Genomic DNA, 24570 nt, shown 5'->3' with positions numbered 1-24570 from the left:
CTATAGTTGCACTGGGTTCGTTAGGGTTCTCACTAGGGTTTTTTAAAACGATTTCTTGCGGCAGATGGTCGCTTTAATCACTGGCGCCTAGTTGGAATGATCTGATGCTGTCGAAGAAAGAGAGGGTTACAAATGTGTAGTCTAGGTAAGTGGAGGTTGTGGAAGTATGATAGGTCGAAGCTGGAGGGGTATCTTCTTTAAACCGGCCGTTCAGTGCCCTCAGGTTTAGTTGCTCTAAATCTTTTAATAATTGCTTTGAGCACTTTGTTTGATCGCCTGCACTTGTGCTTGCGGTGGGATTCCCCAGGCTCTATCGAGTTCTTGTGCGAATTCCTCGTCCTCTGTGCTTCCAAATAGAAAGAGGTTAAAATCTCCTGCCAAGATTAGGTCGTCGGCGTCCCCCTCATCCAAGATTCTTGTGTTTCCTTAACCAGCTCTCTTGCGCCCCTCTGCTTGTGTTTTGGGTGTATATAAGAGTTAATTATTACGAGGTGGTGGTCGTGCTTCATTGGGTTGATTGTAATGTCTGCCGCCTGTATCATGTTTGGGGCTATGGTTTTAGTTTTGATTTCCTTCTTTGTTCCTATTGTGAGTACTGAGGCAAGGATCGTCAGTCCTCCTGAGCTGTGTCCAAACGATGAGGACCTGGTTGCTGGGACAGTTTGCATCGTTTATCCTTCCAGGGCTATCTCGTCTGTTTCCCAGGTTTCTTGCAATAATATTATATCAAATGACCTTAGATATTTTAATGTTTCCTCATCTTCCAATTTGTCAGTCAGTCCGTTGATGTTCCAGATGCATATTCTAAGGGTGGTCATCTTTCCGAGTTCCCGGGGCTTGGCTAGGCACTCTTGTCACTGCTCACCTTTGTTTGTTATTGTACGTAGTATTATACCTGAATTCAAGGTTGGTAGTTTTGTTAGTCCCGCTTTCATGTGTAGAGGCCTCCCTAGGTGGTCCGGTGTCTGACTGAGTGCTCCTCTCAATATTGATGTAGCTTTGGGACGTTGTTCTGTTGTGCTTTCGATTAAAAAAGGTGTTGGGTAGGATGGTCTTCTTCCTGGTTCTAGTTTTATTCCCCACTGTGCAAATTTGTTCAGTTTTCCTAATATGCGATCGACCAGGTCATTCGATGACCATGTTGTCTTAGTTATTTCTGATTTATTCTGTGCCAGAGCCGGTTGAAATTCAAGTTCGAGTAGGTCTGTTGAGGATATGCCCTCCAGGCCTTCAAGTGAGTTGATCAATTTTATTATGTTCCCTCTGTTTAGGACATCCATTCTGCCTCTGGATTTGTACTCTGGGTGAAATAGTAGTATATCTGTCTTGTTGGATTGAGTAGCACATTGTTCTTTGGCTGCGGTTTGTGCGGGGTCGTTTATCCTGTTGGAAAGTTGGTCACAGTTGTGTTCTATTTTAACTGTTGTTTCCCTTGGTTTGCAGTGAGCCTGATCCTGCTCGGTCACCAGCGAGCTATTGTTTTGTGGTGTGGGGATGTGACCCCTGAATGTGCTAAGTTCATCGGTCTTTTGCTTAGGGCTTATCCACGGTTGGGTGTTATGTGTGTTTATCTCCTCCTTGTGCACAGAGTGTTCAGTGATTTCTACTGATGCTTCTGTTGTATGTGGTTTATTAGACGTTCCAGCGGTCCTAGCAGGGGACCCGTTTGTTCCCGAGGACAGTCTGTTGCCGTCAAAGGTGGGCTGTTTTGTCGCCTTGTACTGGGGTACGGTCTCTTCTTGTTCTTCTTGATGATCAAGCTCCCTTGGTTGCCTTTCCTGTTCTTGGATGTTGACTGTCGTTTTCCTGTTCCTACCTTTCCTTTTTTGTTTTCGACGAGCTTGTGAATTTGTGGGCTCTACTGTGCTGTCAGTTTCAGAAGGTAGAAAGATTGCCGGAGGGTTTGTTGGTGCTCGTTTTGCTTGTGAAGGACAGATCTTCCCATGTTGGGGCGGCTTGTTCTCTGGTTTTAGCAGTTTGCCATTTAGTTGCTGGTCATTGTTCTCATGTCCCTCTGTATGTGGTCCTGTTGGAGCAGATGCCATCTTTGGTTTCAGGTCGTCCAAGAGGTTTTCTAGCATTGTTGGTAGCGTAGATAATTTGTTTATTATTGGGGAACAGTCGCATTCTGTTTTTGCTGAAAGTTCTGCTGCTTCCTGTCCCCTTTTTATAAGGCCATTTAGATCACCTAGTTTCCGTTCGATCCCGGCGGTGAACTCGGCTAGTGTTTGTAGTACTGTTAGCTGCATGTCCAGTTTCTCTGATTGGTATTGAAGAGCTGTTGCAGAAAGTTGTATTGTATTTAATAGATTTGCCCAGAACGTGATGTGCGAGGTTTTACTCTCGTTCGCTGGTCTACTGGTACTTGAAGTGTTAGTGGGTTTTAAATTGTAGGCTGCCACTAAATCTTGCCACTCCTGTGTTGCTAGAAAGGTCATGTCATTAGCTGTGGCGTAGTGATTCCCTTTTTTCTGGCTTTTGAGTGTGTTAGGTGTATTGAAGCCATCTATGATGCTCTGCTCTTTGGAAGCCGTTTGGAGGGCGTCTCGTGCGCCCATAAGCTTTGATGGCGGTGTGCTTGTTGATTGCGATATCGTTCCCACTCCATCCTGTTTGCCCAGGGCTTTTTGCTGCGGCGATCCAGTTGGTGAGTTGCACCAGTCCAATTGTTCTTGCGGTATGGAAATCATAGAGGCGTTTAATACATTTTTTAGTCTTAGCCCACTTGGCGAGAGGTCCTTTGCTGGGGAGCTTTCTGTTATTGTCCTTTCGATCAGAATCTGCGTGCTTTGGGGGCTAATTAAGCAGTGTTTAGTGGGCTGCTAGACTCCGTAGGCCAGTTTGTTATTGTGCGTGCTATTTCCTCTTTTTTATCCTTGTTGGTTTTTTGCCTGCTTTCGGTCGGAGCCTTCTGGTGGTAGGCAAGGTGGACGTCCGCTACCACAAGTATTGGGATTCCCACTGCTTCCTCTGATTGTTGTGCTTGTAGGGGGGATATTCTATCTTCCCAGGCTCCAGTGGAGTGGGTAGTAGTTCTAAGTCCCCATTGTTTGTGAAGATTGCTGCTCCTGGGTTTTTTAAGAACGCAAATTTCGTGTATATTTTTGGTTGATAGGTGTGTAGAGATTTGCAAGCTGAGTCTCTGTCTATAGTTATGAGATCTTCAGTTCTGGCTCTTTTTAACCCTTTGGATGTTTTGTTTAGTTTTGTTGCATTTTTTGGGCCCCTTGTTTTTGTTGTAATGGTGCGTTCGGAAGACTCCGAGCCAGTAAACCAGAGGCAGCCCATGTCGTCGATGGCTTCTTTGCTGGTGTTAGGTTCGTTTAAGCTTTCCTTTTTGCTTGCATTTTTTATTTTGCAAAGATTGTCATCTGTAAGTGGTGGGGGAGCTCCAGTGTCTTTTATGACCCCCCTTTTTCGTCTAGTCTCTGGTTTTGTGAAGGACTTTCTCACTTTTCCTGATCTCATGATGGACCAGGGTCTGTGAGCTGGGCTTTGTTGCTGCTCTCTTCCGCTCCGGCCATCCAGCCCCCCCGCGCAAGCCTCTAGATCCGCTGCGCAGGAGAGAGTGCCGGACTGGGGTTAGGCAGACCTTGACGCTACTTGTGTCAGTCTGGGGTGAGTCTTTGATCTCAGAGTGCTGTGGGTGGAGGGGAAGGGGGCTGCGAGACTGGGTGCCTGTTAAGTCCCTCTAGTCTTCCTCCTCAGACTTCCTCCTCATGTGTCTCTGTCTCTATCTCTGTCCCTGTCATCACTGGAGGGGCGCACGGGCTGGTGGCCAGGTCAGCGGTTCGTGTGCTGTGGTCGTGCTCTATAGTCGCTTTCCCCACTCACTCACTTTCTCTCTTGAGGCTCAATGCTTGGGGGGTTGGGCTCTGGGGTCTAGTCATGAGGCTCGGGGTTTGAGTTTACAGTCTCGACCTCAGCCACTGCTTGCAGTCTCACCCCCTGCCTCTGCACTACCCAGAGACAGCTCTCCGTCGCAGCTTTTACCGTTGGCCTCCGCTGGTGCCCTGCTGACCTGCTGGCTCACCAACTCGCCGGTTCTCCTGGCTCCTGGCTCCTCGCTCCTTGGTTCCTTCTTTCCCCAAATCGGGCTCTCCCCAGCCCGGGCTCAGAGCCCCAGGATACCAGGCTACTGGAGCCCCAGGAAACCCCTGTGGGGTGCTGCTGGGATGCTGTGGTCCGTCGGTCCGCCGTAAGCTGGGGGCTCTGAGCTGGCCGGAGCGTCCGGATGTTATGCAGGGACAGGGGCAAGGTCTCTGCTTCTCAGCCTCCCGTCAGCGCGGCTGAAGGAGAGCAGGAGAGCTGAACATCAAAGTGCGGGGGGGGGCTTAGGCTTGAGCCTGGGACACAGGCTTGATACACCCGAGAGAACCCAAAGGAAGCCTCTCTCTGCAGCTCCCACCGCGGCTCCTGCTCGCTCGGCGTCTGTGTCCACTCTGCTCTGCTTCGATAGAGCTGCGCACACTCTCGCCACCTAGCGGTTCCAGGAAAACATATAGACAAGGGGCAGATAGGACATCGGCAGCAGACATGAGATTTAGGTCACTCAGTAACTGGTGATACCTTCATCTTATAAATAAAATCAGCCTTAGGCCTATGTTCCTGCGAAACACTATATAACGGTGAGGGTGAAGTGAGTAAGGGAGAAGCTAAAGGGAAATTGTTGTAAGATAAATAAGACTGCAAAACTGTTGATATTACAAGATACTCTTCAAAAAAGGAATCAGATAAATTATACTGTACTTGTAATTCATGGAAGGGAATAACAGAATTATGTTGGATAAATCGATGAATAAAAATAATTCCCTTCTCCTTCCAATGTTTGTGATAAAATGATTTACGTTTATATTTGATAAATTTATTATACCAAATAGTAGAAGGCAAAAAACATTCATATTAATTTAGACCATTGGAAACAATATTATATAATAATTGTCTGGAGTATTTTAAAATAGGAATATCTGCTATGAAGGTACAATTAGACATATAAATAATATTTCAAAAATAAAAATCTTTTCATAGGGAACACTCAAATCAATCCAACGAGGGATAGGGATATCAGCAAAATCCTAAGTTAAAGCAAAAAATTGGTGAATTAAAAATGCAGAATGGTAGGATTTAAAATCAGGAAGATGCACACCACCTTCTGTTTTGGGACGTTTGAGTTTCATAAGAGCAATGCGGGAGTGTTTTTTATTCCATAAAAACTTTGTACAAATAGAAGAGATCTGTGTAAAATACGAAGCAGTAATCCGAAAAGGTAGCATGGATAATGTATAAAGGACATGGGGCACAGTCATCATTTTAATAGTATCTATTCTACCCCACCATGACAATTGAAAAGGGGGCCATGAAGGAAGGAGTGATTGTATTTTGGTAGTTAGAACATTAAACGTATAACTAATGGTGGTAGATAAGGTAGAGGAAAGCCAAATACCAAGGTATTTAATTTTTGTGGGACACCAGGTAAAATTACTATTATTAAACATATATTGATAGCAAAGAGAGTTCAAGGGTAAGTATAAGTTGGACTTTTCTAAGACTCCTGTCTTAGAAAAGTCCAACTTATATCCATAGATACTGGAATTTAACCAAACTTCATCCAAAAAGGGAGGGAGGGAGGTATTAGGATCAGACATATATACGAAACAATGCTAACAATTTTGTTTCTAAAGAATTATGTGCAAAGTCAGAAATAAATAAATTAACTTGAATACGCTCAAGGAAAGGTTCAAGACATAAAATAAATAACAAGGGCGAAAGGGGACAACCTTGACGTGTCCCTCTATATAACGGAAAAGGTTTAGAAAAATGATTAGTAACAAAAATACTAGCGCTAGGAAAAGAATATAACAATTCAACATAAGAAATAAAATTTGGACCAAAACTAAACCATTGGAGTGCATTGAACATGAATTACCAGTTTATGCAATCAAAAGCCTTTTCGGCATCCAATGACAATGCTGCAAGTGTGAATTGTACTTCCTCCCGAAGTAGATAACATTAGCAAGCATGTGAGCATTGTCCGAAGTCAATCTGCCCTTAACAAAACCAGCTTGATCTGTCTTAACCAATAGTGGGATAATATTCTCAAGGTTAGAGGTGAGGATTTCAGCAAATATCTTACAGTCATAATTGATTAATGAAATGGGGCAACAGTTTTTACAGAGGGAATGATACTTATCAGGTTTGGGAATAAGGACAATCAAAGCCTCCATAAAGGAGCCAGAAGCTTTGGAGTCAACAATAAATGAGGTAAAAAGAGCCAGACGTTTGGGAGCAAAAATAGAGGAAAAAGTGGAGAAAACAAACTTAACAGAAAGACCATCAGGACCTGGTGCTTTCAATTTCTTTAAGGATTTAATGGCTTCTGATATCTCTTGAAGAGTAACCTCTCTTTCTAATAATTCAAATTTATCAGGAAGCAAAGAGGGATTAGGGAGGCCCAAAAAAAAGGTGTGTACATTTTGATTAGAGGGACCCTGTGATACTTAGACTTAATTTTAAGAAGAGCGTTACATGCATCAATTGTGGCAAGCATGTTAAGAGCAGATTTGGCCTTAATCAATTCATGGAGAACAGAGGAAGATCTAGAAGTAAAGTTAATATGTTCCAGCAGCTTAAGTTGTTGTAGTAACTTGTATACTTGGCTTTAACGTTTTTTTCTGTTTTTGTTGAGTATGAAATAGCAAAAGCACAGAAGGTTGCCTTAAAGGCATCCCAATTATTAAAAATGGAGGTGTCCAAAGGGTTGTTAATAGTAAAAAAAACTTGTTAATAAAAGTAGTAGCTTCAATTACACAAGCAGTATCTGACATTAAAAAGTTGTTACGTTTCCAACGACCAAATTTTGGAGTACTCAGGGAATGATCAAGAGCACAAAAAATGGGGGCATGATCACAAATAAACATAAATCCAATATCAGAGGATTGAATAGATGGGAGGAAGGTTTACTAACCAAAATGTAATCAATTCTAGAACGAGTATGGTGAACATTAGAAAAAAAGTAAACTCAAGAATATCAGGATTACATCAGGGGCGGTTTCTGTTTGAGGGCGTAGAGGCTCCGCCCTTCCTTACTTTAAAGGTCAGAACAAAAGCTCTACTAAAACTACTCCTTTAAAAAAAAGAAAACGTTCACACACTTTAACTATTTTGCTGGAGGGCTGTTGCACACTGTCACTCACTGTGCTTGTTTGTGTGACTGCCGTTATGCTTTCCATAAACTTCCTGCCCTGGGTGGGCCTAAAGCTTGGAGTCTTTGCCGGGCTGATGAGCTCACAGCTCTGAGGACTGTGATGTCATCAGCTCGGCAAAGACACAGCTTTGAGGATTAGTCACCACCCCCTGACTACTCCTGTTTTTGACTGAAGCCCAGTAATGCTGGGGCTTCACATCAGTAAAGGAGTGGAGAGCATGTTTACCCCACCCCTTTCCAAATCGTCACAGAGGGTGGATCCTATCCTGTGATGATTTGTGATTTGGGAAAGGTGGGATTGAGGCTGTAGGCAGAAGATCTACTGCGCAGACTCGAGGTGTCTGCTTCCCGCTCTGCACTAAATGCAGGACACCAATTCAGACATCAAACTCATGGTGAAGAATTTCCAACTGCAGGAGCATGTCTTTGGAAAGGATTTGGCGTTGCCTATCTTGAAGCTTCCCTTGCAGTCCAGACAGTGACCTGCAGCCTTCACCCAGTCAGTAAACGACCATGTAAGTAAAAAAAAATTGAAGCAGCTGGGTTCGGCCTATTTGTTTAGTAGTGCTAAATATGGTGTGAGGCCCGTTAAAGTGAATGCCAGTCTTGTTGCTTGATTGTGAATTATTTTCTACATGATAGCGGGACGCGGTCCAGGGAACAGGCTTTTCAGGGCAGTAGTGCACTACATGAGGTTGTGTCATGGTGATGCCACACGCGTGTTCCAGTGCTTCTCTTCTGTGGGTAATGTTTTTGTGCATCACAAAACCTAAACAAAAAACAGCAGGAGACAATACTTTACATTATTTAGCACACTCTAGTGCTGTGATAGGTCTGTGATTAGTGCCCTGCAATCCTGGGTTCTATTTTCCAGCCTCACGAAGTTCATGCTCCGGCAGCAACACAAGTGCTCTGCTGCTCCCTGGAGCCAGCTAAACGTGTCAAAATGAAAATCAATACACCCGTACCTATATCTGGGCTGCAAATTTGACACTTAAGCTATACTTCAATGTATCTCCAAACTGGATTTCACACATAACAGTGTATTGTTCCTATGGCATAGCACTACTGGATTGGAAACCCCCTATACTGAAGTTCTGCTATAAAAATGCCTCGAAGTTGTGAATTTGGCTTCTGTGCAAGTTCATAGTAAATGTTGCCTGTCTGCCGGCTTCGGAGTGAGGGGGGATTTGTTAAGGCCTCTGAGGCAGGTTTCAGAGGGGTGAAGTTCTAACAGCTCCTATTGGGCTCAGATCTTAAAGCAGATGATTCTCAAATACCTACAGGAATCCTGTCAAAAAAGACCGGTGACCTGACTCATGAACATTACTACCTCAGAAGTCACTGCAATGGACAGCAGTATCTGTAAGTATTGGCATCGCTGCTACATCCTGTGATTCTGGTCAAATCTCCTCGCATACAAAACAAAAATGAATGCAACTATGTAATGGACCTTGTGTTCATTTGAGCTCTCCAACACCTTCCATTGCGGTAGCATTATAATCACACTACCCACTTGGCACAAGTGAGCAAGCTGATTTTTGAAAACTCAAACAGTTCAGAATTTTTTTTCACACAATCCATAACAATGTATGCAATGTACAATATAGGACATAGTGTATGTTTAGCATAGTTAATGCTGCTGTAGCAAAAGAAATCTCCAAAGGTTCGAAAAATGCAGAACCCCTTGAGTGAAATATACTAATGCATCATATATGCTGAACTCGCCAGGAAACCCTCTAATCCACCAGGCTCCATCCACATGCTCAGTTTATCCCATACAGTTAATTTTTTTCATCACTCCTTTGTCCACTGAACCTTGATCTGATATGCCCTACCCCCACATTCTAGTGGCCTGTTATGTTACATGATGCTGGATATGTAACTCACCACCAACACAATGTCCTGCTGTGATATTCCCTCTCTGTTTGATTTAAATAATTACAGATTTATCTCCATCACTATTCCAGGTTTTACCCTCTCTCCACATCTTTTTTCCTCCTCTCATTGAAACCTTTAACATCTCTTCTTTTTCATTCCATCTCCTTCTTGCCTTTTCTTCTCAGTTCTATTTTCCTCTGCTATCCCCTTTCACTTCTCCCTCTAATTAAACGAGTCACCAGCACCAGTGTTTATGCCATGGTTGAGCGGTCTGGAACTGAGGCTGAAGGCAGTGCAAGTTTTTCAAACTACATGTCAGTCGGTCATTAATGTGTTCAGAATACATGATCATTCAATATTTGGCCTCTTTGCAGAGAGAGCACCGGTCACTGGTCATGTTTTCAAGTTGTAATTTTGATTCTAGGCAAATGTGTACGATGGGGCTCCAATCATGCTTGCTACCTACCTATTAGTAATCCTTAACTTTTACGCCCTGTCACTTTCAAATGTCACCAGCCGGCAATGGATTACATGTCTTCTAAACATTGTATAATGAGCAAGAGGCGATGGCAGATTGAAATGATTTATGAGTTTTATCAGAATTAAATTTACATTTGGATTGTCTATCCGAAAATGGGTCTAACCATTAAAAGTCTCCAGCACCAGTAATATTTGGGACATCAATAGAGGAGAGTAAGATCTTAATACTATTCCAAAAGTCTGGGTCAGATTTAACAGGGCCGTAAATATTCAATAAAACAAATTCTTTATTTTGTATAACAGCCTTAGCCATTATCCAGTGTCCATCATTATCACATTGTGTAGATAGAATTTGTACGTGGATCGATTTATGATGTAGTATAGCAACGCCACCTTTCCGATTAGAGGCTGGAGAATAAACAACTTGATCCACCTATTGTCTTTTCAATTTAAGTGATTCTACATCATTACAATGCGTTTCTTGAAAGAATGAAACATGATTATTCAATTTAGACAAACGAGAGAATACCTTTTGTCTTTTGACGTGGTTTCCAAGACCCGAACATTCCACGTGACAACATTACACATAATGTAGGGGGGTGGAGGGTAAGACATGAATGGAGATGATACACTTCAGGAGAAGAACTGGAAGCAGAAAAACACCACTTATTAGATGAATACAAAAAACGAAATGTACGAAAGCAAATAACAATAACAGGCACAAACATCAAGTGACATATTAAAGAAAGATAAGCACTTAAAGAAATATAATGAAAAACATTCATATCTAACAAAAAATTGATGATGAAAATGCACCGTGAAAAAAAGTAGAGGAAAAATAGGATGATCGGATAAGAGAAGAAAAGAGTAAATACAGAAAAACAGAAATATTAGGAAAGTAAGCAGATCAATGAAAATAATCCAGATCTGAAGGTAAGCAAGCAACAAAGATGAGAGGGGTAAGGTGACGACAAAAGCAAGGACAGCGGTATGAGTAAGTAAATAATAATAAGCCTTAGTATTAAGTAAATGAGTAAAAGTAGTAGGAAATAAACAGTGAAGGGAAAACATTTGAGGAAATAAAAATAGTATAAAGGAAGAACAAGTAAGAGAAAGAAAGTAAAGGTACAAGAATAGAATCAACAACAACCAATTAACTAGTAAAACTAAGAGAAGATTAAAACATTTGTTTTCCATAAAAGAGTGAGAAAAGATATTAAACGCAAAAAGAGTAATTTAAAAAAGTAAGATAAATAAAAAAAGAGAGTAAAGGATGAGAGAACATTATAAGGGAAAGGGAAAGGACATAGTAAAACATCAAAATAGATAAACCTTTAGAACAACAATATCAAACCATTAACTAAGATAAAATTTAAACATTAGTCTCCGTGTTGCGGGAAGATATGCTGATGAGAAAGAGTTTGAGTTTCTCAGGATCATCAAATGAACGCAAATTTCCTTCATGGGTAATTTTCCATAGGCACAGATGGAGAATGCCATACTGAATGTTCAAATGTCTCATTTGAGGACGAAGAGCAAGAAATTCTTAACCTCGAGCATTCATTGAGTTGGAAACATCTTGAGAAATGAAAATATTATGTCCCGACCACGTGAGACGTCGTTTGAGTTTGACTGCCTTCAGAACCTGCATAAGTTCAGTAAATTCCAGGAAGAGCATTATAATGTCACATGGTTTATTTGAATTACGATGGATGCGACCCAGAAAAGGCACACGTTGAATATTGAGAGGTGAAGAGGATTGAAGATCTAAAAGATCTGGAAGAAACTTCTGCAGAAAGGATAACATGTCTGGTCCCTCAATATTTTCCAGGAGACCATAAAGGTGGAGATTATTCCTTAAATTACGAATTTTAAGGCCTTAACTATGGAGTTTCAGCTTGCAGATCTCTTGTTCTAGTGAAGGAATTTTAACAGATATGTCATGAAGGTCACACACTTGTTGTTCAAGTTCCAACACCTTTCCCATGATAATCCACCGGTCCTCTATCTGTTTTAATTTTTCATTGGTAGTGACCATGAATGGCTGAAGGCCATGCACTTCATCTAAAATAGAGTCAAGAACTGGATTTTGCGAGGAGAGAATAGGAGAAGGTGGATCATTTTTGTGTCTTTTTGGCTTTGCACCTGAAGGAGATGGTTTAAGATTGAGTTGCAGACCACTGGCCATCTTAGATTGTTGGATAGAGCGTTGAGACGTAAGAAGAATAGGGTGAAACCGGCTCACATAATGACAAAAAGGGCTGTAGGTGCAATGAACAGGTCACCAGATTGAGAATAAAGCAAAGGGGTATAAGTAAAGTGTATGACACACTGGAAGGTGATTTACAATATGTACCCCAGTGAGGAAAAAAAGGTCAACTCAACTTACTAGCTACATCCACAAAAGTAAGTGGCTATTCAGAGCATAGCAATGCAATAGGAACATATAGTGAAATGGATAATTGAGAGTAGAGCAGATAACGAGAACTATCGCATATGACCAGTATCAGCAAGTCCAGAGTCAATAGGTTATCCCATCCAGAGCATAACAAAGAATCAAGAGTTGCTTCAGCATAAAGCAGTAAAGTTGATGTATCCTTAACTTTAGTGCAAACCATTTAGAATAGCAAAAGAAATAATTATGAAGGTCAGTAGATAGCCTTTCCAATACATGACACATGGGTAATACGTCCCATTGCAGAGGACTGTAAATATTTTAAAACTGCTGCCATAAATATATGAAATCTCCTTTTAAAACTTACTGGAACCCAGCTTAGTGAGTAAAAAGAGGGAACGCGAGCGACGCATTACAAAATGGCGGGCGCTCGCATTTTCCTGAGGAGAAATGCACTGCCGCGGTTCCTGGGGCCAGCAATAGAGACAGCAATTTGAAGATCAGCCCAAAGACTCACCACCACATCTTGTTAGTGGGACCGATGACGGAGTTCAAAACACTGCGTGATAAGAGGTGCTTTATGCTTGTGAAGCTCTGTGGTCGAGCAGAGCTTATGGTGGGACCAACATCTTGGTTCGGCGTCCAAGCCACGCCCCGTCAAATCCTATTTTAATCGAGTTACCAGAAATACCTCATATTGCAACACAGCTTGAAAGTGGGCAGGTAGTCATTAGAAATGTGGACTGAAAAGTAGTTATTTCAAACAGAAACTTCAATACATTTGTTGTAGAGGAAACATTATAATATCACAAATTGCTTGTATTCTGTTAATTTATTATAAAACGCTAATTGTGGAGTGTTGCTGCCTCTACAGGTTGCTCATCTCCAGCCCAAATCCTCTTCAAGAGTTTGCAAGAAGGGGTAGGTGGATTCATGTTCTCACTACAGTGATCTAGCTAAGGTGTAGCCAACTGGATGAGTGGACAGTATAGGGATGTATGTGCTTAGCATCTGCTTATGCTCAGACTCTTTTGGAGCATCCCACACTAATCTCTACCTCTCCTAACCTGGAGGGATTTCTTGGTGTTCCACTAGACCAGTAAAACAGCTACTGGGGAATTCCCATCTAGCCCCCAACAGTAGAGTCCTAGGAAGGATTCACAATATAACATCTTGCTCCGTCTGGTCCATAAATGCCAACCAAATCTATCACCATAGATTTGAAAATCTATTAACTGAAAGTAACAATATCTTGTGCAATCGCCATGCACTGCTTATGTCTTCACGTATTTTATAATTAAGGCTCCCTGTTTTCGGTTTTTACTGATTTTTACAGATACATACAGACAGAAAAACATTTATATTCTTATCTGTATTTATTTTTAAATGTGGATAAAAATGGACATCGGGGGCTTTTTGAGTGATTCTGAATTCAGTTTGCCATGACTGCCAGGCCAATAACTGTGAGGATTGATAGTTAGGGGGGTTAAAAAAAGAAAGGAATTTTAGTAAAGAGGCTTAAACAGCAGTAGATATGCACAAGGCTGATACTACAATGCGCATATTTTCATATAAATTCATTGATTTATCTTCTGCGGGTGTTCATATCCCTGAAACCTGACAGGCATTCAATCATGAATGCATATTTATTGGTTAAATAAATGTGGAAGTATACCATTTAAAGCTTTATTTCTTTCACAAAACCCATAATAATTATGGATAAATACAGAAAAAGTTGTCTAAAAATAAATATTCATGACAAGCTCTATGACATCATGGATAACACTACTGAAGACATCTGAAATGACATCATCGGTGGCAACACTGCATGGCAGAGGTGTGAGTTATACTTACTTTAGTTAAATATAACGTGAATTTCTGTGTTTTTTAAGTTTAAAATGTTACGTTTAAACTGACACTTTTTCACCTAACTATAACATCACTTAAACAGTTTTTAGAGGGAAAAAATTATTTGGATATATATATATATATATATATATATATCTATATATATATGATATATACATATATATATATATATCTATATGTATATATATATATATATATTCACTGAAAAAACCATAGGTTATAGACCATATATAGTTAGGAATTAGCATTTACAAAACCTTGAAAATTCACTGAAAAAACCATAGGTTATAGACAATATATAGTTAGGAATTAGCATTTAAAAAACCTTTTTTTACTCACACAAAACCATTGAAATTCCATATATAGTTAGTAGTACTAACTATATATCGCGCACCCGCAATCCACTGCTGATCATGTCACATATTACATCATTCATGACATGGTCAGTGACATCACTGATGACATCACTGATGACATCTCAAATGACATCACTGATGACAACATCCAGTGACTGTGTATTTCTGTAAAGTTAAAATATGTCTTACATATTGAAGAATGAGTGGATGTAGAAGTGTCTGGATGAAGGATTTAGTAGGTGCATGACTGACTGTATGAGTGAGTGGTTAAATGTGTCTCACTGAGTGCATGGGTTAGTGACTGAACTGTGTTAATTTGTGCATCATTATGTTTGTTGTTCTGTAAACTGCTGCATGTGTTGATCAGTAGCTATATGAGTAAGTATATGGGTTATTGATTGGTTGCTCAAGTATTTGTATGGGAGACTGAGTGTGTGTGTGGGTGGCTGGGAGGTGTATGACTCTGTGCATTGGTGAGTGAATGGATATCTCAGTGCTACATGTCAAAGTAAGTACATATGTAAAACACAGTACATGTGAGAGTTGGCATATATAAATAACTGTGCATAAGAGCCAGTGAATGTGTGAGTGGCTGTATGGATGATTGTGAACTTGTATCAGGGATTGTAAAAGAGAGTAAATATGTGTTAGTATATGTTTGAATAAGTAAGGTGTGTATAACTGTATAGTTGAGGAAATGGAGGTGTGATTGATTCTTTGCATGACTGACTAGGTGTGTAAGGAACTCCATGGATGAGTGACAGTCTGTGAGTGTCTGTTTACACTGAGTGTATCTAAGGTTATATTAGAGTCTGAAGAGGTTCATCGTATTATCACATGAATGATGTCATCAGTGATGTGATCAGTAATGTCAAATGAGATGTCATCAGTGATGTCATCAGTGATGTCATTTGAGATGTCATCAGTGATGTCATCAGTGATGTCATTTGAGATGTCATCAGTGATGTCATCAGTGATGTCATTTGAGATGTCATCAGTGATGTCATCAGTGATGTCACTGACCATGTCATGAATGATGTAATATGTGACATGATCAGCAGTGGATTGCGGGTGCGCGATATATAGTTAGTACTACTAACTATATATGGAATTTCAATGGTTTTGTGTGAGTAAAAAAAGGTTTTTTAAATGCTAATTCCTAACTATATATGGTGTATAACCTATGGTTTTTTCAGTGAATTTTCAAGGTTTTGTAAATGCTAATTCCTAACTATATATGGTCTATGACCTATGGTTTTTTCAGTGAATTTCAATGGTTTTTTAATAGCAAATATCATAAGCTGTCGAATGTCAAGTACGTGGTAAGAAAAAACATTTTCGTGTTTATGCACACTGATCTGCTTTGAATGCTGCCCCCCCCCCATTTCTATTAGGAGTACTCTCTCTTTGCAGATAGTGAAGGGTAGTTAACGCAGGCCTTTGCCCCCGTTGTAATCCGTCGTGCCTGCTTCTCTCTCCATTTGATTGATTGTTATCCAAGCATTTACTGTTTTAGAATTGGTTCTCTTTGGTTCATTCTCTATTTACAAACAAGCACAGAGTCGCAATACTCTGTTTAGTCTTTGCAGATAGCGAAAAATCGTGTAAAAAAACAAAAGGAATCGAGCAAAATCAGTAGGCCACTAATGGGATCTCTTTTTGACCTCGCTAAAATAGAAACATTAGGAACAACCCCTCATGACAAATACGAAACTAGTGAGATGAACTGAACTCCACACCATGATGGCTGCAAGACAGCTCGGCTCCGCCACCCACCCCGCCCAAAATAACGATAAACTCTATGCAAATATATACAACACACCAGCAAAGTAACAGGGTAAAACATTTTATTAAACAACTATTTACATAACTATTTTAAACTTTTTGTTGCCCGATCCGGCTAGCTCAATCGATCGAGCATGAAACTCATGCACTCTGATGATTCAAAGTTTTGAAGAGTGCTTGTAACACTGTCTGAAGCCTATTTGCACTTGCTTCATCTTCACTATTCTAAAAGTAAGTGGGGGCTGTTTGAGTACGTTACTGCATTTGTAAACAATGTGATGCGGTGCCACCCTGAACCGCTTAACGGAGGCCCCCGAGGGACGGTGTGATGGCGCGGACTCGGAGGGGGCGCTTGGCTCCGGCCCCCTCCCCAAGTCGTGTTCTCCTGGTGTGGCCTGAGATCGCCCCCGACATAGGTGGCCGGCTCCCGGGATCAAGCGGAACTTTTTGCCTTTTGGTAACTCTTCCATTCTTGACCTTGTCCCACAATCCGTTTCACCTAAAGACACGCTGTAGTGGGGTGCCCCTTTACCATTTCAGTTGCCATTCCGCCCGCTTTTGCTACACTGTGCCTCTTCCGCTATTCAGCTGTTTACCGCCCGCTCTTTCGACTACAACGTCTCGCTCACCATGTAGTTGAGTTGCTCCCGCTCTTGCGGTGCAGCGATAGGCGGCTGCCACAGGACTCTCAAAATGGTGGCCGGCTCTTCAGATTTGGGCGTGGTCCACTAAAATGGCCCTGCGACACCTTGGAACTCGGACGCTTGTCTGCTAGAGCTTGGGCTCCATTCTCGAAAGCGTCCCCTCAGCCTTGAAGATTCTACAAAAGTCTTGGGGGCCCCCGACTCCCGCAGGCTTCTGGTGGGGAGCGGCTAGCATGATTGCTCGTGGAATGGCCACGACGGAGCTACGAAATGGTGGTGCTCTCATGCTAACGCCAGCTTCAGTCTGAAACATCCAGAAACTCTGTAGACTACCAATTCGATCAGTTCCCGTAGCGCCCCAACGTGACCCGGTAGAGAAGAACTTGCCCTCCCCTCTTTGACTGATGGTTCTTGTTGCCTGTCCCTTCTGTTGTCATTTAACAGAACTATTTAGCCTGCTGAAAGGGGTTGTGTTCCGACCGCTGGTTGGTGGAGACATTTTGACTATATTCTGGACCTGCGTTGTCGCGTAATGCGTCATATGACGCGCCGCGTTAGCGCATCCGGAAGTGATCCGGGGCGCGGCGCGCAGCTCGTAACGTAAGCATAACAGATCATGTAACTTGTTAATAAAACTTTTCATTGGTTCATTTTACTTTTCTTATTCTAATGATGAAAGGCTTGGTCATATGACCTAAAAATTACGCTTTTTATTACTTTCGAACATTATTTTTTCTTAAACATATGTTATAATGTTCCAGGCTAATGTACTTTCCCGGAAAATTTACAACTGTCCTGCAAGTAAAATATATTCCTTTTTCGAGAAAAAGGGCGTTTCTTCGTCCCATGACGGAGCCGTTGAGCAAAAGAGGGTCGGCCTGCTGTCTTAGTCGCCGATACGCCAGAATATCAGATTCTTATCGATCACTTTATGTTGCAGGAGTAGAAAACACAACAACCCTTGACCATTTATCTTTACTGCGTTCCTGCGTATTATACCTTTTACCCTTCATGTAATTCGAATGCTTTATTTCACTTGCCTTTTACTGATTCTAAAACAGTGACTATTATTAAAAACTTTACCAATGTAAATACTACCACCATGTTTTCTTTTAAAAACCTTTATTGTGAAAATGTCAGTATACAAATACGGGCCTATAACCACGTGGGCCGGCCACGGAGCAAACTGTAATCGTATATGATGAGTAGACATTTACACTGTAGAGGAACGTAACGGGCGGGCCATTAGGTTGCAAGAACTAAGGTGTCTAACAGTTGCGGAATCGGTGGACGTACATTTTATAATTAAAATACGACAGGGCCAGTTACAATAAAATTATCTAGATATACATTTGCGGGCAAGTACCATGGGTGACGTTAATTCGAACTTTCAATAGTACAGTAATCAATAACACATCAGAACTTAATATCAATAGGGATGTCGAAATATTCAATCAATTCTCGTCCCCGCCCGCCATGTGCTTCAAAACTGCATACGTATCTCGTGATTTCAATGTTCTGCAACCAGTACACAACAAGGAGTTACGACTCCCATTTATTCAGGCGCCATTTTGGGCGAGGACAGGCAGGTCCAGGATATAGTCAAAATGTCTCTACCAACCATCGACTATGATGATGTTCATATGCTGTATTTATTAGAGTAACACTCATCTGTCCACATGAAATTAATTTGCCACAATCTAAACATGTCATTTTAATCTTTCCAAAGTTCTTCTAAATATTTGGGACCGTTTCCCTTGCCTCTGATGCTGTCAGTGCCAGTTCTTTGATGAATGTACTGGCAGGTCGGGGGTTCTCCTCCAAATCTCTCTTTTATGCAGCACTATAATTAATCGGTGCCACCTCTCCATATGACGATGCATGGTATAGTTACCATAACTATATTTTTTTTCGGTTCCTCTGGAGAGTACATCGTGGCAGATGAAGCGTGTAACGTACCGGGAATTTACCTTTTTTGCATGTAGAGGAAAGGAAAAAAAATTCGAGCGTCCGAGTTCTAAGGTGTCCCAGGGCCATTTTAGTGGACCAGGCCCAAATCCAAAGGACAGGCTGCCATTTTGAGAGTCCTGTTGCAGCCGCCTGTCGCTGTAGCATCAAGAGCGGCCGAAACTCAGCTGAATGGCAACTGAAACGGTAAAGGGGAGCCCCACTACAGCAGACGAGCCTCCACCTGGGAAGGCCCGTTCACGCCGCCTCCCCCCCCCCCTTCGGGCACCCCACGCCGTTATTCGGAGCAGGATTGTAGGATGGCCACACCAATGCGGCAACTTGCTAGACACCACCTCGGTGCCAACCGAATCTCAGCGCCTTGTGGTGTCTTCTATTCAGAAAATATTGTTGTGCTGCCTTCGACCTATTCGCCGCAAGTGCGCACGCAACTCAGCTGCATAGCTTGCTAGACACCACCTCGGTGCCATCCGGATCTTGGCGCGTTGCGCTGCCTTTGGCCCCATTCGCACATCGGTCCGCTATTGACGCCACCTCACAGGCCAACAGGGCGCCCCACGCCCACTTTCAGCATTGTAGGATGGCCACACCAGTGCGGCAACTTGCTAGACACTACCTCGGTGCCATCTGGATCTTGGCGCGTTGTGCTGCCTTCGGCCTATTCGTACATCAGTCCGCTACTGACGCGAACTCACAGGCCAACGAGGCGCCTCACGCCAACTTTCAGCATTATAGGATTGCCACACCAGTGCGGCAACTTGCTAGACACCACCTCGGTGCCATCCGGATCTTGGCGCGTAGTGAAGCTGCAGCAGCTGCAAATAAGCTTCAGACAGTGTTACAACCGCTGCTCAGAACTCTCAACTATGACACCACCTCGGTGCCATCCGGATCTTGGCGCGTTGCGCTGCCTTTGGCCCCATTCGCACATCGGTCCGCTACTGACGCCACCTCACAGGCCAACGGGGCGCCCCACGCCCACTTTCAGCATTGTACGATGGCCACACCAGTGCGGCAACTTGCTAGACACCACCTCGGTGCCATCCGGATCTTGGTGCGTTGTGCTGCCTTCGGCCTATTCGCACATCGGTCCGCTACTGACGCTGCCTCACGTGCCAACGGATTTTCTATGCTTTTTATACCCTATGCCGCATAACAGGTCATGTGACTTGTTTATAAAACTTTTCATTGGTTAATTTTACTTTTGGTTTCCTAATGATGGAAGGCTTGATCATATGACCTAAAAATAACACTTTTCATTGGATGAAAACTTTTTTTTTTCCCAAACGATGAAAGCCCCACCTTGTTTCTGGATGTTTCAGACTGAAGCTGGCGTCAGCATGAAAGCACCACCATCTCGTGGCTCCGTCGTGATCATTCCGCGAGCAATCATGGCAGCCACTCCCCACCGGAAGCCTGCAGGAGTCGGGGGCCCCCAAGACTTTTGTACAATCCTCAAGGCTGAGGGAACGCTTTCGAGAATGGGGTCCAAGACCTAGCAGACTAGCGTCCGATTTCCAAGGTGTCCCAGGGCCATTTCAGTGCCCACCTGGGGAGGCCCGTTCACGCCGCCTCACCCCCCCCCCCCCCCGGGGCGCCCCACGCCGTTATTCGGAGGGCGGCAACCTACTGGACATCACCTTGGTGCCATCGTTCTGCTGCCTTGGAACTATTCGCACAACAGACCGCTACTGATGACTCACCCCCGCGACGCCCCACGCCGGATACCGAAATCAGTACGGCACCCAGGCAACATCACCTGGGTGCCGTCCAGAAATCTGGACGTTGTGCTGCGTTGGGACTATTCGCACAACCGACCGCTACTTCCTTCTTTTTCCCTAAAAATGTTTAAATGTTTTTACTGTTTTTGTTTTGTTGTATATATTTATAAGTTATTAAAGTTTTATAATCCTACTACTTTGTTGGAGTGCTATATATTTTTAATGTGACACATAATTGTAAAAACTTTGATGTACAAAGAGGCATCCCTGGAATCTTCCGCTTCAGGCTCGGTCCCCTCCCCAATCACAATACAGAATGGTTTTCAGATAGTAGGAACGCGTGTGGTGTGACGGATCTCATCGGGTGTGGGCCTTGATCTACTATAACTCCTTTGAAGAGGGGTGATTCTTTACAGCTGGGGCCATAAACTACATCTGCAGGGCTAGCTGATAGCCTGGGACCGGCCTGGACAATCGGACACAGAGGAAGAGGAGTGTCAGAGGGTGCGGTAGTGAATAGGGCGAAAGGGAGGTGTCAGACAGGCACAGGGTGTGATTCTCAGGGAAGAGCAGCGCAGATGGGGGGAGGTTTATTGCCCATGCGTAAGACAGAGAGCGGGGGTGACCAGTGCCTGGGGGAGATGCTTGCGAGGGTGGGGAGCCATGCTAAGGATCGACAGCGTGCAGAGAGTGGGTCTGGTCAAGGCATCTAAAATGGCTGCCGTGCACGACAAAAGTGTGGCATTTGAAAAAAGGCAAGATGGCGCAGACAATGTTTATCAACACTTCCTGATTTCCTTCGAATCGAACGTTAACAGACGTTATCTCTACCACACTACCGCTCCCCCTGGGCTTAAACGCCGAGATGGTAGGGACTGCATCCCGTGGAGATAGGCCGAGACGTCACTCAGCAGAAAAAAAAGAAAAAAAAAAGCTATAAACATACAATAAGTTAAAAGTCAATCATTCTTGTTTCCTTGTAGTACGCTCCCCAGGCCCGCGGGGCCCTTTTAAAACCTCCACATCAAACCTAGGGGGTCAGGGAGGATCTACTATGCCCCCTTATGGTCATTTGCCCCTTCGCTTTGGCCTCCTCTTGTCTCTCGATCCTACCGAGAGACAAGATGGCGGCCGCTACGGACTGTTTGGAATGTTTACAGACGCCGGAGAACCAATCAGCTTCGCTTCACAAAGCTCCGTAACGCGAAAAGTACGCGAAGCGGAGCGCTGCCCGGTCCGCTGTCACAGATATATATCTTTTTTTGAACGTTAATTTCTCAAAATCCACTGGAGCACATATATTGAGACATAGCAAAGGCACATCGGGCTACCAGTACCTACAATTTTGCCAAGTTTCGTGCAAATCCATTCAGCCGTTCGATTATTATTATTTTTATTTTTTTTGCCCCGCGGGGCCCTTTTAAAACCTCCACATCAAACCTAGGGGGTCAGGGAGGATCTACTATGCCCCCTTATGATCATTTGCCCCTTCGCTTTGGCCTCCTCTTGTCTCTCGATCCTACCGAGAGACAAGATGGCGGCCGCTACGGACTGTTTGGAATGTTTACAGACGCCGGAGAACCATCCGGTCCGCTGTTACAGATATATATCTTTTTTTGAACGTTAATTTCTCAAAATCCACTGGAGCACATATATTGAGACCTAGCAAAGGCACATCGGGCTACCAGTCCCTACAATTTTGCCAAGTTTCGTGCAAATCCATTCAGCCGTTCGGGCTAAAAGTGAGGCCAACCGCCCTATGGAAATTAACATTGGAAAAACGCGTTTTGGGACCCCCCTTTTTTTTCGCCCCCCCCTTGACAAACCCCCCCCAAATTTCCAGGGGCTGCTCAGAAACAAAATGTTCCATTTTCCTGAAACTTTCTGCCAATTCCGTCCACAAACGCCAAAGTTATTAGACATAGAATTTTCAAAAATCCCATAGAGAAAAAATCCTAACTATATATACCTACTGGCGACCGCCAGTAGGTAACTACTGGCGACCGCCAGTAGGTAATTACCTACTGGCGGTCGCCAGTAGGTAGTTATAGTTAGGATTGTTTTCCATAGGAAATCCGCAACATTCTATTGGGAATAACTTTGGTGCAGATTGAGGGATCTGCCTGTAACTTTCCAAAATTAAGGCCAGCTCCGCTCTGCTCCTTCCCTGAAAGGTTCGGGGGGATTCGTGAAGTGGGGCCGAGAAAAAAGGGGGGTCCCAAAACATGTTTCCCCCATGTTAATTTCCTTAGGACGAATAGACAAGGCTACAGCCCGAACCGCTGAACGGAATTAGACCAAACTTTGCAAAATTGTAGGGACTGGTACGCAGAAGTGCCTTTTCTATATTTGGTGAAAATTGCTCCAGTGTTTTTTTTTTAAATTAACTTCAAAAACACATATATATCTATATGCGCGCTTCTAGCGCTTACCGGTACGCGAACCGGGGAGCGCACCCTGCTCGCCACGGAAGTGCGCGAGGGGAAAGCTGATTGGCTCTTGGGTGTCTGTCAACATTCTAAACAGTCCGGAGAGTCCGCTATCTTGTGTCTCGGTAGAATCGAGACACAAGAGGTGAAAATAAATGGGGGGAAATGATTAAAAGGGGGCAGGGTAGACCCCCCTGACCCCCTAGATTTTCTGAGGGGGGCCTAGAAGGACCCTGAAGGGCAAAAAAACTATTTATTTATTTTTAAATTTTCACGGGGTAAGCGCTGGGTGCGTTCCCATGTACGCTTCCAGGTACGCGTACCCTGAGCGTAGCACAGGGAAAAACAGTGAAAGAAAATAGTGTAAAATAAGAATTTGGAGTGCTTAGAGGTAGGGTAGCTCTAAAAAGAGCTGTTGTGTTATGTGGGTGATTTAAGTACCTACAAGTAGGTACCGATGCAGAGTCTAAAATTCAAGAGAAAGACTCTGTTCCCCTCATCTGAGAAATGTACACCGTGTCCTCTGTAGATATCTTGCATGTTGTAATGCAAGTTATTGTGGTATATGGAACTCATACCATAATCTCTCAGGAAAGCAGGAACTGATCCTTTTGGGACCGCCTGAGAAGGCCTAGGGGGTGAGGGGTACTCTACTTTGCCCCCTTTTCACGTTCTGAACTATTTTATTTTACTCTCTTCTGTAATTACACAAAATGGCAGCGATAGGATGCATCAGAGACAGACAGTGAGAGAAAGGAGGCCGGAGATGAAGAAGAGATGTCAAATACACATTGGAGATAATATAGTGGGAGAAGGGAAGTAAATATGAGTAAACTTACTATGTAACATAAAAATGTTGCGCTCTATACTATAAGTCTCATTTTATACTACAATCACTTCGCTACAACCTCATAAATTAAAAATAAAAATGAATAATGTCTCAAACAATTTTTGATTTCTAAATATAAATTTATTCTTCTGAATTTTCATAATTTGAAAGAACTAGTAACATGTCCTCATCAGGAATTTCCTCTTCAATCATCTCATCAGGAATCTCCTCATGAAAAGTCTGCAATGATGATTCTTGTAACTCTATGGTCTCCAAACATTCGATAAATTCGCCGTCAAGAGATTGATCAAAAAAATCATTCAAGTCATCTCCTCCTTGTGAGAATATTTCATTATTGGTGCTGTCAATTTCAATAAATGTAGTGGATAATTCAAAAGAAATTGCCACGGTCTCTTCATTGTGATCCATTTTATTTTGAAATTTCTTGCTGTAAATTGCAGAAAAAAATAATCACTTTCATTTATCGTTTTTAGTAATACATAATATAAAACTAACTTTATCAAGTATTTAGTATAACAGAAGGACTGTAAATAAATAACAGAAAACATTTTTCAAATGATCTTAAAGTGTACAACATAGTTCCCCTTACAAATTAACAACTCACCTTTTTGAAAGTAGGAGAAGCGTTAGTACTGTGTAAATCAAACACCAGAAATTGAGCACCAAAAATTCCTCACAAATGTACCTCAGACAGTAGTATCACAAAATGGCTGTGGTTTCCTCTCATTTTAGATATATAGATAACCAATTAACTTTCATCACACACAAATACAAAACCAAAGTAACATTTTAATTGGTTCTAAATTTCAACACTTTCAAATGTGTTTTCCCCATGCAATTTTCCATAGGACATTTAGATACGTCTACAGCCTGAATGGCTGAACGGAATTTCACCAAACTTGGCAAAATGGTACATCAAACCTAGGGGGTCAGGGAGGATCTACTATGCCCCCTTATGGTCATTTGCCCCTTCGCTTTGGCCTCCTCT

General features: G+C 42.8%; 1 long non-coding RNA gene across 3 annotated transcripts in view; it reads right to left on the bottom strand.

Moving 5' to 3' along the window:
* The window catches only part of LOC144820128 (uncharacterized), a 485905-nt gene that overhangs the window by 434336 nt on the left and 26999 nt on the right, over positions 1 to 24570 (bottom strand). Inside the window, exon 2 of one of the 3 annotated variants that reach the window (XR_013607694.1) lies at positions 10095 to 10210. The exons of the other annotated variants lie outside the window; for them this stretch is intronic. This is a non-coding gene — a long non-coding RNA (uncharacterized LOC144820128). The remainder of the gene's footprint in view (positions 1 to 10094; positions 10211 to 24570) is intronic. 3 annotated transcript variants of the gene reach the window in all.

This window comes from Lissotriton helveticus, chromosome 1_1 (assembly GCF_964261635.1).
Source record: "Lissotriton helveticus chromosome 1_1, aLisHel1.1, whole genome shotgun sequence".
Lineage (NCBI taxonomy): Eukaryota > Metazoa > Chordata > Amphibia > Caudata > Salamandridae > Lissotriton > Lissotriton helveticus.
This window is presented reverse-complemented; position numbering and strand designations above follow the sequence as displayed.